Source organism: Ursus maritimus, unplaced genomic scaffold, assembly GCF_017311325.1.
Source record: "Ursus maritimus isolate PB19 unplaced genomic scaffold, ASM1731132v1 scaffold_6, whole genome shotgun sequence".
Lineage (NCBI taxonomy): Eukaryota > Metazoa > Chordata > Mammalia > Carnivora > Ursidae > Ursus > Ursus maritimus.
The window spans coordinates 52,278,964-52,291,831 of record NW_024426774.1 but is presented as its reverse complement, the minus strand read 5'-3'; the positions used below and the strand labels follow the sequence as shown (position 1 = coordinate 52,291,831).

Below are 12,868 nucleotides of genomic sequence, written 5' to 3'. Positions count from 1 at the left end.
CCTGCCAGGAACCACCCCAGTTTCATCAAGATGTGCCGCAAAGGCACATCTGATTGGCCCACCCAATATTTGGGGGCAAATTTGGTACAAGCAGAACTCTTCTGAAAACCTGATTGGTAGCACTTTCACTGACCATGGACTCCACTCATTTATTTTTTCTCAGGGGTTTATTGCAGTCATTAACTATGATTCTCTCTTTTAGAGTTTCTGGCCGCTCTTTCAAATTGCACAGGCTCCTTCATCTGTCCACAAAGATTTTGATACATCTCCAGGGATATGTAATAAAACTCTACTAATGAGATACTATACTTATTATAATATGTATAATATTCTGCAACTTGCTTTTTAATTTAGTAATGCCTCCTATCCATCTCAGTACTTCTAGTCACCTCATTCTTCTTTCATAGCTGCATAGTATCCCGTGGTGCATATAATAGCTTCTTGGACAATTTGACTCTTGATGGACATTTAGTTTGTTTCCAATTTTGTGATATTATAAGTAGTGCTATGCTATAATAAGAACTTATATACATATTTGTGTGTGTACATATGTGAGAGTAAATATATAGAAAGGATTTCTAAAACTTAGTTTTTTAGTTCAAAGACTATGAATATTTAACATTTTGATGGATGTTGCCAATTTGTCTCCCTCATGCTAATGTAATGGTGTTTTGTGACAAACTACTAACGTGAAATCAATGTCCATTTTCCCTAATTCCTGAGTAGGGATTCTCTGTTTTATTTCAGAGTGGTAGTATGCCTACCCAAAGACTACGCTTCATAGCCTCACTTTCAAAGAAGTATGACCACATGACTATCTCTGGTCCCTGAACTGTGAGTGACAATGTTATTTGGAACATCGTGCAGCATTGCTCACTAAAAGTTATGCCACTTTCTGCCCTTCTGCCTTTATGCCTTCTTCCAACATATGTAGTGGTTTTATGGCTAACATTACAGTAGCCAAGGTCATTAGAAGTGATCTTGAGGATGGAAACTATCCACTAGGGATTGTAGAGAAGAAAGAAAGGAGGCTGAATCATGGAGAACTACCGCACAACCTTGGACTCCCCACATCTTGACTTCCATTATATGAGAGAATAAACCCCTATATTCTGAGTCTTTGTTACATGCAGCTGAATTCCTAAATGACGCAGTGTTCCTTTCAACCATTTAACCAATAAGCCAGTCTTTGCTATGAGCCCAGTCATGTGCTATGGGTTATCACCACAATGTGCTTACCCGTGCCCAAAGTGTGCTGTCTTTGGAGAGGTCAGTGTCACCAGGAATGTGACCTTTTACATTGACTCCCATCTCTTCTTCCCCAAATGGTAATCTCAGTCCACAGAACTAATAGAGCAAACTTTAAATTCCTGTCTTTGGCTCAGATCACCTAAGGAAATCAGTCAAACACACACACAGACACACACAGACACACACAGACACACACACACACACACACACACACACACACACCAGTGCATACAAAAAGCCAAATAACTTTTCACAGCATCCATAAAACTTCCTCATTTCAGTCTCAGGAATTTTCCAGAATAACCCTTTGGCCCTCTTTAAGAGAAGGCCCATCTGATGAAAAATGTAATGGCTCTATGGAATAAAAAATTGCAGAATTAATAATTCAAAGCTACTATTAAATCAATGTACTTCCTGTTAGTTTGTCAATGTGGACTTTTTCAATTAGACAATTTTATTACAGTGATGAATACCAATGGCACAATTTAGAGAGTACTGTTCTAAGTTATGGTCGGGTTAGCCTAACAATCCATATTTGCTATTGAATAAATGCGATGGCTGTAGCATTCCAAAGATTAACGGGCCCTTATTGGCAGCTGAGCTTGCTCCTGTCCCTGGTGAGAATCAGGCAGGAGTGACTTTACTCGTGTATCCCCAAAGGATCCTTCCTGGCCGTTGTAATGGCCCATTACCTCCCTCCCCACGGTCCTCTCCCTCCCCATATCAGGAACACCCAGCAGATGACAGGTGTCACAGACAGTACCAGACAAGTGTCTGAGTCCCAAACCAAGTCCCACATTGCCTGGTAAAGACAGCAAATAAAATTCCTTTTAATTTACATGAAGTCCTGTAGAACTTGTCAAATGGGAATCAAGTGTGGCAAATCAATGCAATGTTCTCAGTCAATGCAATCAAACCCGGAGAATCTCTGTTGTGAGTAATGTATGATTAATGCCTGAGTTATTTAGCCTGCTGTCAGGAAGGGACACCAGATACAGAGCAGAACAGTGGGAAATCCTGGCTCTACTGTAGTCTAACAGTGTCACCTTAAGCAATTCGCTCAACTGCTCTGAGCCTTGGCTTCCTCGTGGGTAGAATGGGGATAATAATCTCTGCTTTCTAGAGTGGGAATAATTACAAAATAAAAGAGTATGATTACTCTGGCACATAGCAGATATTCAAAAAAGGCTGAATGACTCTGAACCTGACATGACAGGCCCTGTGCCTCAAGGAAGGGGCAGGAGCTTCCACTTTTCCTTCCATGACAACATTTTATTATTGCTTTTCCTCTTTATCTGACTGGGAGTACATGCTTTTTGGCCCATGAATGATCTGTGAGCAGTATTTGTTGCTTCCCCTCTATTTGCTGTAGGAACCTCTCTTGACTTGCAAGTATTCCATATTTGATGGTAAAGATGGTGTCACCTGCCTTGAAGTGAATGACAAGCCAGGCAGATAATCTTCCTTCTGTCCTTAATTTGACACCCCCAAAGCATGGGCAAGCAAAGTCCAAATTAACCCTGTTGGTACTTCCTCGCCTCACATAATGTTCATGCTTCTCCTGGTCAGCTCCTCAGAAGACAGAGGACAATTCAGTCCTTGAAGGTGGGTAGGATGACCAACTCATCCTGATCTGTCTGGGACTTTTCTGGTGTTTGCACTAAAACCCCAGCAGCATCCCAGCACAGGTGGTCACCCTCAGAGGGGAACAGCCTTGGCGTGTGGATTGGAAAAGCTTCTTTTAGAGGCCTTCGCCTGTTATATGCAGGGCAGGCCTCATGGCCACCTCTGGGTGCTTGACTCGCTGGGTTTGCACTGCCTTGTATCTTGCTTCAGACATTGCTCCTCCTTGGGGACAAGCACCAGGTCACCAGAGTGTTGCTCCTGCCTCAGGCCTCCCTGGGCCAGGTAAACAGCCCAGCCCGAGGGACCAGGCCCTCTTGGGTGTCCTTTTCCCCTGGGAGGCAGGCACATGAGAGCTACGCTAATTAACAGATCCCATGTTTCTCCTTGCTTTCCCAGGCTGCTCCTGATAGAGTTGTGAGGGCAGGAGGCCCTGGGGGCCCAGAACTGTAGCCATGTCTTCCCCACTGGTTACTAATGAGAATACCTGTGGGCTGAGGCCTGCAGCTAGCACTGTGTTAACTATTTTGCAAGTTATTTATCTTTTAGTGATGTGTGCTTTTGTATCAAACATCAAACAATTACTCAGCACCCATGCTGGTTCTCCTGCCTCAGGGACTTTACGGTCTTTGTTTCTATACCCTCCTCGGGCTTCTGCCCACGTCCATCCTGGTGACTCTGTTTCCCTTATTTGTGCTCGGATGTCTTCTCTCTTATCTGACCATGCTGGTCTCCCCTTAACTTTTAGATCTGTGGGAGGTTGTCTTAGTTTCCGGAGGGCTTGTGCATACCTTATCCCATTTGCTGGTTTTGCAGGTGCCAGCCTCAAACTAGACCTGGAGCATGTGAAGAGCAGGTCTGGGGCCGTGCCTCCCCAAAGCATAATGTTTTAGCCTGCGCAGCTGCCATTCCTCTGTATCTTGGAGTGATGGTAGCCTCACGTTGCTGGAGGAAACCATCCGATCTTTTCCACATTGTCTGGACTTTTGTGGGCATAGGATTGGGCCTGGATAATGAGAGCCCTCATTCTCCCTGACCAACACAAGTTAGCTCAGGAAGGGCCTGGGACCAGCCTGGCCAATAAGCCTTGATCCCAAGACCCCACTGGATCTGGTGGGGGGAGATGCCCTCTGCCCACAGGGGCTGCTCAGCTGAGCTGACATATACTTGGTCTCTTTGGCCACCATGTGGGGAAAACCTGCCTGAGAACGCAGTCAACCTGGAAGAAAGAGGGCCATGACTCCAAGACTCTGCCCTGGCAGCATTGCATGAGCTTTGCATCTTGGTTTACCCATGCCAAAGGTAATTTATCCCTGGACTTCAGTTTCACACCTCCCCATTTTTATTAACACAGTGTGACCCAAGGTCCTGTGTCTTGAACCCAAAAAGGCCTGACTAACGCTGCAGCTTTCCGATTCCATGATCAGTGTTCTTTCTGTTCTGCCATGCCATGTCTTTCTTCCCGGTGTGCCACACATGTGCCGTCATCAGCATCACCACTCCAGACCACCTTCCCTGGCCTATGCCACTAGCCGTCAAGCCCAGGTCAAGACATCCATCTCTTCTGCCAAGCCCTTCTGAACCTCAACTTCCTTCACACTCTGTCCTTCTTCTCAATTCCTACCCAAGGGAACACCACACAATTTAACAATGCCCAGGTCATTGGCTCTTGTTTCCATAGGATGACCTTATCTCTTCAATTTTAAGTTCCTCAAGTTCAGAGATTATGGCTCCCACTTCCACAAATACTGAATCAATGTTAGGAAAAAATAATGACTAAATTTGTGTGAGCACATGCTGTGTGCCAGACATAAGTCTAAGCCCTTTATGTGTACAAACTCATTAAACCCTCACAACAAACCTATAACTATTATTATTGTCCCTATTCTATAGAGGAGGAAAACAAGGCACGGAAAGGTTAAGGAACTTGTAAAGGATCAGCTGGCTAGAAGTGGTAGGATTAGGGTTTTCTCCAAGGCATTCTGGGCTCCAGGGCCCACCGGTTTGATCACTACACTACACGCCACTTTGTGAAACACTTTCTGCCACTTTGTGATAAGTATCAACTGCTGGAACACAGGGAGGGAATTGTAGAATTTTACCAAACGTAAAGCGGTAGTTGTTACCTTTTTGGGAGTCATGTACTCCTTTGATAATCTGAAAGTTTTGTACTCTTCTAGAAAATACGCACATCACACACACACACACACACACACACACACACACACACACACACACACACCACACCTGAGAAAAAGAAGGGTTGCCACCCTGAGCCCTGATTCTGGGGTCATTTTGACATCCTCACTCTATCCTTCAGTCCTTTGTTATGGCTGGGTATTTGCAAGGGACACCACAGAGAAAGAGGAAGATGTCTCTGCTGTCCAAAATCTCAGCCAAAGCATAAGTACGAGGCTGACCAGACAGGAGAGAAGTTGGTTTTCAGCGCCTCCTGCCTCCTGCTGTGCAGCGTTCATCAGGTGCAAGGGGCGTCCACTGCATCTGCCTTTCCAGCATGCACACCCTTATTTCCTGTAATAGCACTTTGATTTCCCTTTGGGGGACCACCCCTCCCCCATTTCATGCACTGTTATTTGGACAGTTGACCTGACCAAGGCATGAGCACAGAACCCCAGCAGCCGACCAGACTGTGCCCTGGGAATTTGAGTACAAGGAAGGGTGTGCAGCTGGAGGTGACTCTGAGATTTGCAGAAAATCTGAATGCCATCTGCCAGTTGCCCGGAGCTGCCTTGCTTTCTTTCCTGTCCATAGTCTGATTCTGCAGCTTTCCCTTCAATTCCCTACGCTCCTGAGGTGGCTTTATAATATGCCAACCTGGCTAAGCTGAACTATACTTCCCAGAACTCCCTTTCCTATATGTTTTCATGTCAGGTGGGCCAGGAGTGAGATTCTGGGGTGAGATTTGAAAGGTGGAAGAAAAGCATCCATTTCTGTAGCCCACATTGTTGTCATTCATCTGCTGGCTCACCTTGTTAGCAAGAGACAGTGGCCTTTCCCATGATCCTCCTTCAGCTTTTCCAACTTCTGGACCAGGTGTGTGTGTGTTTCAAGACCTGTCATAAAGGGTCCCGATCTCTGCAGGATATCCATGCCCCCAAAGTCAGAGGCATGGGTTGCAATCCATCCTTGTGGTCCCCAGCCAATGTGTGTGGGTTCCAGCTGTTTTTGCTTTCCCCTGCTTTTCATCCAGCTGCCCTTCCAGCTGTCTGCCCTCTGGACCGCGAGCCCCAGCTTCAGACCTGAGGAGAGTGACCTTACAGCTTAACCAGTCCCCACAACTGTATAAGGTCAAATCTCTGTAAAAAAAAATCCCTAGCAATTTTGGTTCTCTAGTGGTTCTACTTCTCTGAGTGACGCTGACTGATACACCTCCCAAATCCTCCTAATAGAGTCCACTTTAGTGTAAGTTATCTAGGGACTAGTGCTGTTGCCTGCAGCCTCCAAATCCCAATTGCATTGCATAATGCATAAGAAAATGTTTTCAAATTACAAAGCATTAAATACGTGCATGCCCATACTACTTTTACTAGTAAAGACTGTACTGGAAAGGCGAACTCTGGGGTCAGACAGATTTAAATCTGAATTCTGCCGGGTAACACTTGTATGACTTTGGATAGAGTTATTTAGTCTTTACTCTTTCTGACTCTGTTCCCCTCTTAGTAAAAAGAAGAAAAAACAATGTTAGTAGTTAGGACGAGATATCCATGCATACAAAGAGAAAATCCCAAGTTATGAACTTAAACATAACACAAGCGCATTTGTCTGTCATGCGGAAGCGGTGGAGGTAAACAGGCCCGGTTCTCCATCATCAGGCCCTCAGGCTCCTCACACCCTGTGTTCTGCTGTCCCTGGAGAGCAAGCCCATGCTCAGGGTCAGTGGTGGCCACACCTAGCTGAAAGAGTGGCTGGCAAATGTAGTCTTTATTATGTGCGGCAATAAAAACAGGTTCCTGTCATTGAGAAAGGAGGAAAGAGTAGGCAGGGGAGGCCCTGCTGTGGGACAGTGGGAGACAACAGGGTGGGCAGGAAGCCAGAACCCATCCATGGCAGAACCCAGCGAGGGTCCATTTTCCTCCCCCCACTCTGTCCCCCCCCACCACCAACCCTACCAGTGCTCCCTCAGTGCCTCCTGCTGTCATGAGAATACATGCTATAGGATTCATTCACTACGATAACACTTTCTCACAGGACTTGTATCCTTAAAGTAGTAAACAGATGGGAAAAAATGCATCAAATAGCTTATGCCAATATATGAAAAAGAAGAGGTTAAGAGTCTGGGTTCTAGAGATAGATAAACTACGTTTCTACTGCTGGATCTCCTGCTTCTTGGCTGTGGAATTCTGAGCAAGTCTCTTTAATCTCCTAAAGTCTTTCTTTTTTTAGAGGAGGGAGAGTGTCAGAGGGCGAGGGAGAATCTGTGCAGGCTCTACGCCCAGTGCGGAGCCCGAGGTCGAGCTCTGTCTCATGACTCTGAGGTCAAGACCTGAGCTGAAATCAAGAGTCAGACATTTAACCAACTGAGCCACCCAGGCGCCCCTGAAGTCTATTTTTTAATTGCAAATTTCAACAATAGTACTGATCTTCAAGTTTTGTGGTGAGGATTGAATAATATAGTGCAGGAGAAACACTTAGTATAGTGCCAGGGACATAGTAAGTGCTCAGTAAATATTAACTGTTATTATTGACCTTATGATTATCTTTATATACATTATCTTAGTCAAGTCTCTCTAGAGACACACTAATGGTTTTCTCTCCGAGTTTATTCTTCACTGATTTCTTCTGCTTCAGTAACCTGAACAGTAAAAAAAAGAATGAGGCTTCTGACATTTCTCCTGTCTAAGAAGTTTACTGGACAGATTTGGAAAAATCCATGGCATGCCCCAGTGGCCCTTCGTGGATGAATAGAGATTGGGGACACCAGGACTCGCCCCCGAGACTTTTGGCTTTGTCTTCTTTGGAAACTTTAGCCTTTGATCTCCCAGGAGTTCAGGGACCCCTGAGTAGGTGGTAACAGTTTCCCCTAATCCATTGATCCGCTGGTGTGAGGACCAGGCCAGCACTCATGGGGTTCCAAACGTGCTTGCTGCAAGCACAGACTCCCTCTGAGTGTGAATGTTGTTTCTCACCAGATAAGGAATGTGTTCAGCCCAGATCAAACACTTGTTTATCTTCAGAGTGCTGAGAGCCAAACCCCTGCTTCTGTTCCTCCCTGGTATTTATTTGCTTACACTTATCGCCTCTGACCGTGGTGTTGTTTGCGCACCTGATCTCAGTTTCTGGCTTGGATACACTAAAAGGTACCCTGCTTCTCGGGGGTATAGAACGTGGAGCAGGTTCCAGGTGGTGCAGGGCGAAGAGCATTGGACTAGGGGGTCAAGAGACATAGCTCCTGAGTCTGTCTCCAGATGGAAGGATTGGGCTCAGCAGACTTGAAGCCCTCTTCCAGAGCTGACATTCTGTTTTGCTATGAAAAGCCCAGCGTGAGCGAACATTCTTAGGGGTAAAGAAGAAAAGTCGAAGACTTAAAATGAGGAGCAGAAAGTGTGTCTTCAGCCTCCTGTGTGAGGGAAAATTGTGAGTCTCTTTTGACCACATTATTTTGTGTTTCTTGTTTTAGCTGTGTGGTCACAGTGCCAAAAGTGAGCAGAAGGAGGGTTCCTGCTCATTGACTTGTTCGTGCAGAAATAGCTTGTAAAAACAGTGACTATATCCCATGTAAATGTGGAACAAGGGAGAAAGAGGGGAAATTCTAGAATCTTTGCTGGAAGATAACTGATGGTATAAAGAGGTCCTTAGTTTGAGAAATACTTCATATTAGAATCAGAACTTACAGAATGAATGGGTTGTGGGAAGTATGGGCATAGATTATTTACTTTACAAGATAATGCCCCACTTTATAAAAAGCCAAACATTTCCTTTTGGAAGTCGACTCTCATGGTGCACTAAAAATATGGTTGAATCTATAATAAAGCTAATTATACACCTTTTGGCAAATAAACCCATTGTGTACAACAAGCATAGCCATGCTATGCGGTGTTATCATATTCTTTTCATAAATACACTCCCATTTTTGGAAGAAATTTCTAAAGATAATGTCTTCTTTGCGGTCCAGTTTGACTTGTGTGCCTACTGTGAACAATGAAGATTTTTCCAGTTGCATCTGAAAGGCAAAATCCATTTTCTTCGGCAATAAATGATCTGCAATGCCCACACTTTCCCACAAGGGGGCAGCACACCACAGGGCCTATAGGTACAACATCAACTTGGGATTCGGAAAGCACAGCCAGCCTTAGGAGAGAGTGGCTCGTTCCCAGGGGGAAGACAATTCACTAAAAGCTGTTGAGAGACAGATCTGATAGTGTCTTGGCATAATTGAAAGCCCTAAGTATGTGCCAGAAACTTTTTGGCTGTTCTCATGCAGAAAAAGGATGAAATCATTTTGTGATGGACAGTCCTTTGATATTAACAGAAATTATTTTTTCTATATCAACACAAAGTTTATCCACCTATATCACCAACAAAAGTGATTTTAGGCAAGGACTAATATACACTGAATCATAAATACATTGTTTCCCTTCAAGTTTTTTTTGTGAGTTTATGGAAATGCATGAGGTCAAGTGTTGCATTCATGATCTACTACTCATGTGTTTGCACTGCCCAGCAGATAGAAGCAGTGCTTAGGATTTGAAGCAATTTATTATTAAGTAAACGCAAATTTTCAGGGAAAGAAATTTAGGATAGAAGATCAGTTTGAGCTTTAGGCGGAGCTTCCCTTTCATATTTTTATACAGGGCTAGGCTTCCACTAAATGTACGTAAAGAACAGTAAAAGAAATTTAACAGGTCAGGAAAACAAGTGATTTCACTATGTCATGTCTATACTAGCTGATGGGGAAGATGCAATTGCCAAAAGTGTATTTTGGTTGCCAAGATCCTGATCCAGCCTGAGGAAATATGAATTGATCACACCGTGGTTTTCACCTCATGGGAAACCTTAGCCAGGGAGACTTTATGCTTGACTATTCTGTGACACTGTGGGTGAATCCATTATGTCTCCTAATACTCATTTCCCTGTCTTCCTCAGAACTTCTGGATGTGAGTTGAGTACATCATTGCACGGAGTAAGTCTGTTTTTCAGCCCTTACTATTGTAGGTGTGGCCATGTGACCAAACCACGGTCAATGAAATAAAAGCAGAAGTGGTGTTTTTTAAAATGGCAGGTATCCTTTCTCTTACTTTTCATACTTTTATTTCTTGATGGCTGCAATGTGGATGTGATTGTTGGAGCTGGAGCAGCCTCAATGATGATGAGGTAAATGATACATAATGAAGATGATAGAAAAACAAGATAGAATCAGGTCTCTTGCTATGAAGCCACCATAGCAGCCTAGACTGCCTACCTAGATTTTGGAAGGAGGGATAAAAATATTTGGGGATTTTCTGCAGTAGAACCTAGTCCTAATCAACAGAGATACCTTGAGAAAACAGGTCAGAAGATGGGTTTTTTTCCTTTTTTTCTAATTATTTGTTTTGCCATGATTTCATAATTTTTATCATCAATCAACATATATTGAACTTGTGTGAGGGGCACTGCTGGATGATCTGGTTTTAAGTTGGCTTAAGGACAGAACTGGATTAGGACCACCATAAACAAAGTTCAGTTGTTAAAAAGTCCTTCCTGAAAATCGCTTCAGTGCTACTATATAAATAAAGGCAGCTGTATTTGGTCACAGCCATAGCTGTTTCTGACATCTGTGTTTTCCCTGGCAGCAGAGGTTGTGTTTACCCTGAAACTCCCTTATGACTCAAGCACAGCCAGAATCTGTTTCTGCATTCAAACTTGATGTTTGATGCAAAATATGCAAAACCTGTGGACATTAATGGGTCATGACATTGTGAGGCCAATTTGCATCTGCTCTCTCTGTGTCGTTCTAATTAAGAACGTTTGAGCACAGGCAGGTCTATTTCCCTCTAGATCCCGATACAATGATACAGATTCACAGCATCTGGATAAAACAGTTTTCGTGCAACGACTTGTCCACCCTGGCCCTGTAGGGGCCAAAGAACTTCTCACCACTCCAGGCAGCATTCACGGGTGTAGATGGAGTGAGGTAGGGGGCAGTGTCCTCTGCTATCTGGATGAGGGACAAGACTTCCATCAGGTCTGAGAACAGCATGGACTCAGTGCCCCCTGGCTTATAGGGACTGCTGGGTATGGCCCAGCTCTAAGGGAGAGCTCTGTGCAAAAGAGGAACCTGGCAGCCTAATCCCACCCAGACTAATGAGGTGGGCCCGCACAATACACGCGTGGACATTTGGGGCTGAGGTCTTCCTGGGCAAAAATAATCAACCAGTCCTTTTGAAGTAACATAGCTAGAAGCCAACTGCCTGCTTTTTTTCCAAACTAGTCAGAGCAACCAAACGCAGATTGGGATATTATGCTCAGGTTGCACAAACCAGCCTTCTATCCAAAGCCTATTTGCTGCTTCACTTGCTTTAGGGGACAGTCTAGTGACCAAAGAAAAAACATGTCTTTCCAAAATAGCACTTGCCTGGAAGGGCCAAGACCCCATGATGAGAATTATTCCAGGGAACTCTTACCAAAATATTCGATAATTTACCACCATCCCTAGCCAAGTGCTACATGTTGATGCAACAGAAGGATGGAAACAAGTACACAAAAATGGACACAATACCCAATAGCTTCACTGCCCAGAGTTGGGTTTTTAGGCTTCGCCAAGGCCCAGATTAATCATTTCTAAATGCCGCCCATGTCTGCTTCTAATTTGACCCTCACAGGAAGCCTTCAGAACAATACAGCACATTGAATAAGTTGACACAGAGGGTACACCAGCTGGCAAACCTAAGCATTATGGTAGCTAAGAGACTCACTTCTCATGGTATACAAATAAGTACCATTTTGTTTTTGCATGTTTGGTTTATATGGTCTAGTGCAGGACATTCTCATCATTGCTTAGGATACTGAAAAACAGCACCAAGGATTCAGGAGTCTACACTGAAGTAATGCCTGGTCCAGGACACTAGCTGAACTCCATTATGGTATCGCCAACAGTTGGTAGTAGCTCCTAGTTGTATGATAAAGCTTGCGAGACTCAGAGAAAATTAGTACCATGAGTGATTAGTAATGGTTGCAATAAATTAGGGGCAGAGAGGGGTGTAAGCAGATGAGTGGGATAGGAGAGCTGCATTCCAAGTAACAAATTTCATCAATTCTAACCAGCCCATCACCCTCCTCCCCCATTTTTACATCTTTGAAATTGAGATTCATCCTGTAATCTCACCAAGCCAGATTGTATCTTCCAAAAGTGGACACAATATTTAAAGTCTCACATGCTCTTCCAGAACCTGGCCAAGCCCCCATCAAGAAGTGGAATTTATGTCCCCTCCCCTTGAACTGGGGAGGGAGGGGGACTTTGTGACTGCCTCAACTAACGGAGTGTGGCAAAAGTGATGGTAAGTGAATGACGAAGCTAGGCCATTAAAAAATGATATTGCTTCTACTTGGCCTTCTCTTTTGGGATGCTCATCCTTGGAACCCAGCTACCACTGCTCTGAGGAAGCACATGCCATGTAGAGAGGCCCCTGGTTCTCTGGCCTGGCTGAGGTCCCAGCTGACAACTTGTAGGCCAAATGAATGCCACCTTAGAGACAGATCCTCCAGCCCTAAGTCCAACCCTCCATGCCTGACTGGTGCTGCACGGAGCACAGATAGGAAGTTTAGCGATGATTTGTGACACAGCAACAGACAACTGAAACAGTCCTTTGGTAAGCCAGGCAGCAATCATGACAGTTGTCACCACCGACACGTGGATACCAAAGCTTGCAGAGTGTCGATTAACTGAAGACAGTAGAGTAGCATGTTTCAAAGAAAGGCTGTATCACCAACATGTTTTATGGTACACAGGGCAATACTGTAAGGAAAACATGGAAAGGTGATTTAGAAGGATCAGACT

The 12,868-nt window shown here is 44.5% G+C and overlaps 1 long non-coding RNA gene across 9 annotated transcripts in view; it reads left to right on the top strand.

Annotated features, from left to right (window-relative positions):
* LOC103671338 overlaps positions 1 to 12,868 on the top strand; it is a 55,334-nt gene that overhangs the window by 26,266 nt on the left and 16,200 nt on the right. For 2 of the 9 annotated variants that reach the window (XR_570846.2, XR_570848.2), the window contains exons 3-5: positions 748 to 834; positions 9,979 to 10,015; positions 12,258 to 12,368. The exons of 1 other annotated variant lie outside the window; for it this stretch is intronic. This is a non-coding gene — a long non-coding RNA (uncharacterized LOC103671338). The remainder of the gene's footprint in view (positions 1 to 747; positions 835 to 9,978; positions 10,016 to 12,257; positions 12,369 to 12,868) is intronic. 6 more of the 9 variants (XR_005832940.1, XR_005832941.1, XR_005832942.1 and 3 more) reach the window with 4 other exon arrangements.